The following is a 4,190-nucleotide window of genomic DNA, read 5'->3' on the forward strand; positions in this document are numbered from 1 at the left end:
TGTAAAATGTCTGTACTATTTTCAATTTTATGTGAAATTTTATTCTTGAAGGAGAGACATTTATGTATGTAAGTGAAGTGCATCGCAATGGAATAGTAAAATACTCGCACGTGTGTAGTGATACAAAAATAGTAGGGCCTGATAATAGTGAAAATAATGGCTGAGCCGTGATAAGAGTAAACGTTACAGCCAAGCGATGTGAATACAGTGAGTGTGATGCGTGTGCGACGGAGAAAGCAGAGAAAATACTTATTACCACTAACTGATGTGTGACGACCGCCGAACTACAATGCACCATGGAAGACAATGCCGAATCCTTCAGTGCGGCCATTACCTTCAATTTTACTGGCAGAAAACTTCGTCCAGGTGCGAGATGAAGTACTGGTGTCCTTCGGGTTGAGCGTTGGAACTGAATCCGTCGTATCCAGTCTCCGGACTGGAGCGACTTTACAGTGAATTCGCGGGCAGAGCTGCTGCTGACGTGGCGCTTGCGTCGCTGCGACGGGTGCGTAATCGGCCATTTTGGTTGTGAGAATAAGTAAAAAGTCTGTATTTTTGATGTGCACCAAAGGACGAATACAATATTATTTTACTAACTGAAACGTTATATGAGTTATTATTCCAAATGGTACTGTAATATATAAAAATCCAAGAAGCCCACCTGTGTACGCTGGAGTTACAACCAAGATCCGATTACAATATCATGGACACTGTCAAGATTTTCTTGGTGGATACTGCGATCGAACGTAGTATTATTAATTGGGAAGCATAAATCTACAACAAGAGAAAGACTATTTCGTCCATGCAGAACTAACATGAATCGATTTATAGGTATAGCTCAGCTTATTGTGCTTGTCCAAGCGCCGAAAAATTAATCTCATTATTTCCATATATATTAACTTATATTAATTATATTTTTTATTATATTATAGTACCCTTTTACTGCCAAAACTAAGGGTCTGCAGCGACGTAGTTATCAAATGAACGCTATGAAGCGACTGTTAAGTTTAGTGGTTTTTATTAACATTAAGACGAAGAATTTCCTTTCATGTTCAACGAAGACGGAAGGTACCATGAATTGCGACTTTGGCCAACACTATCCTACATTTTTTCAGAAGAAGAATTTCATCATTTTCATGCTTATTTCCTTGTAGAAGGAAGGCTCCTTGAATTGAAATCCAATTTAAATATCCCAGTATCAGTTGTTTCCTTTTACCTTACGAGCCTTTTGTTTTACTCATACTTCAGTTCGAAAACGTGCCTAATGGTATTTCATTAGAGAAGAGAATTTTTACTTATTGTTCCGCTGACATGATATCAGTTAACATGTGACGACAGCACTCCTAAAATGAGGATGTTTACCCTAAAGACACCACACATAGTTCTGCAGGACTGCTCAGACGCTTTTGGTTTCTACGATGAAGACAAGAAGGGAGACTCTGACACCGGATAAAGCGCTCAGAAGCTAGCCGATGAAGTCACTGAAGTGGCGTCCAATTGAAAGACCTACACCACGCCGTTGCGCCATTCTGCATCATTACTGCTTGAATACAATATCCACATCATTTGCCATTAGGCACCTTGCAGTTTTTGAATATCACTCTACAGCTATTACTGACAGACGTCGTTAAAAAGTATCGTGGCTTTGTAGACATCACAACAAATTGAATTTGATATCTGGAATGAACTTGTCGTAGGATTATGAAGTGACAAATGCAAGGGTATTTCGATCGTTTCAATCAGGTGTCAGAGCTCGATGTCACAGTTTGTTGTTGTTGAAGCAAAGTCCGCTGCTCGTGGTCGTGCGGTAGCGTTCTCGCTTCCCGCGCCCGGGTTCCCGCGATCGATTCTCGGCGGGGTCAGGGATTTTCTCTGCCTCCTGATGACTGGGTGTTGTGTGCTATCGTTAGGTTAGTTAGGTTTAAGTAGTTCTAAGTTGTAGGGGACTGATGACCATAGATGTTAAGTCCCATAGTGCTCAGAGCCATTTGAACCATTTTTTTTGTTGTTGAAGCAAAAGCGATATCCACCGCTTGTTGTAAATATTGTATTGCACTTATCATGTTGTCTACTCAATATTTTAATAAATTATAATGCAGCGGCATTGCGAAATGACTTTCTACGATGCCAAAATGGAAGTGACACGAAAAACTTCAAATTTGGGGCTATGACATGCAGAAAATTAGCTATTTAGCACATTTAGAAACTTTTTTCAGCGTCTAAATTCTTCGTTTTTACTTTCTGGTACAATCTTTTTAATAAAATTCTTCTCCACTGGGCGTCCAGCGTACATAGGATCAGAATCTGACGTTTTGTTTTTGCTGGTAGGTTAGCTGCTAACTGCTTGATTTAAGTCGTGATGATTACATTGATTCACTACGAGCTCATTTCGGCGGAATAGCCAAAAATGGTTCAAATGGCTCTGAGCACTATGGGACTCAACTGCTGAGGTCATTAGTCCCCTAGAACTTAGAACTAGTTAAACCTAACTAACCTAAGGACATCACACACATCCATGCCCGAGGCAGGATTCGAACCTGCGACCGTAGCGGTCTCGCGGTTCCAGACTGCAGCGCCTAGAACCGCACGGCCACTTCGGCCGGCGGGAATAGCCATGTTCAGCGTGTTTCAAAAAGAATATACGTATTACAAAGTATTATTTTGTCGAAACTATCGATCGCTGTGTCTCGGCTCGGCTATTGGAGAAACGAATACATAGTCTAGTTTATACTAATAGCCGCTAGATATCAGTTCTGTTTTGCTTGGTAACAGTCATATGTTTAAAATGGCTACTCCGCAGCAGAAATCATTTTGTGTTCTCAAGTTTGCGAAGTGCAATTCCGTGATTACAATGCAAAGATGTTTCACTTTGAGGTACCAAATTGATCCTCCGAATGGATGGAACATTCGCAGATGGTATCGACAGTTTCTAGATACAGGATGTGCACATAAAGGAAAGAGTCCTGGGCGCCCTCGTGTCCTTGAAGACAATGTTGCACGAATTCAAACTGCTTTCCAACGTAGTCCTTCAAAATCAACTCGTCGTGCCAGTCGGGAGTTACAACTGACTACAATTATAATGTGGCGTGTTTTGAAACGTCGGTTGGTTATGAAGCCGTACAAGTTACAGCTGTTACGAGCTCTGCGTCCTGATGACAAACGCAAACGTGTGGCATTTTTTAATGAGATTCTTGATGCTACTGACAATGATAACACTTTCGCATACCGCAGTGTGTTCAGTGATGAAGCGACTTTCCATGTTAGTAGTCAGGTAAACAAACATAGTGTTCGAATTTGGGGCCTACAGAACCCACATGCAGCCATTGAACATATAGCCTACGAGATTTGCCCAAAGCCAATGTGTTTTGTGCGATATCCCGATCATCTGTTTACGTCCCATTCCTCTTTGATGGAAACACGGTTAAAGGTCAGCAGTACCTCGCTACGTTACAAAACTGGTTGTTTCCGAGGCTGCACGAAGACAACTTCATTTTTCAGCAAGATGGGGCACCCCATCACTGGAGTCGCCAGGTGCATGAATATCTATATGAAACTCTACCGAACCGTTGGATTGGTCGCAAAGGGGCTGGCGACTTGGGCTCCACGGTCACCGGATTTGACACGCTCTGCCTTCTTCCTGGGGGGTTTCGTTAAACGTTTATGTACCACCACTCCCACAGAACCTGAAAGAGTTGCAGAACCGGATCCATACTACCATAACACCAGTTACGAAGGACATGCTTGCCCGAGTATGGGAGGAATTTGAGTAACGATGTGATATTGTTCGTGTCGCTGATGGGGGACATATTGAGCGTCTGTAATCTGAGCTCGAGAGGTTCGCAAATATGTGTGTAAAGTTTCATATTCATATGTCTTAAAATTTAAATAATACATGCATTCGAAATACGTATAATCTTTTTGAAACACCCTATTTACTTACACCTCTATGTATATTCTATGTAATATTACACTGTATTATACTTACGTCTAGATTGAATGACGCCCATAGTGCATCTTGGAATTAGTTTCGTCTCTAGCACTATGTCGTTGTTATAAAGAAAGTAGTTTCTTTTGTATTGGACTTTTGGTGATTTGATAAAGTATTACGTAATTTAAATTGCGCAACACAGTTAAAGGATCACGTCTTCGAAATACTGTGATTGCCTCCCATTGCGACGAATAAGTTTGAA

Source organism: Schistocerca piceifrons, chromosome 2 (assembly GCF_021461385.2).
Source record: "Schistocerca piceifrons isolate TAMUIC-IGC-003096 chromosome 2, iqSchPice1.1, whole genome shotgun sequence".
NCBI lineage: Eukaryota > Metazoa > Arthropoda > Insecta > Orthoptera > Acrididae > Schistocerca > Schistocerca piceifrons.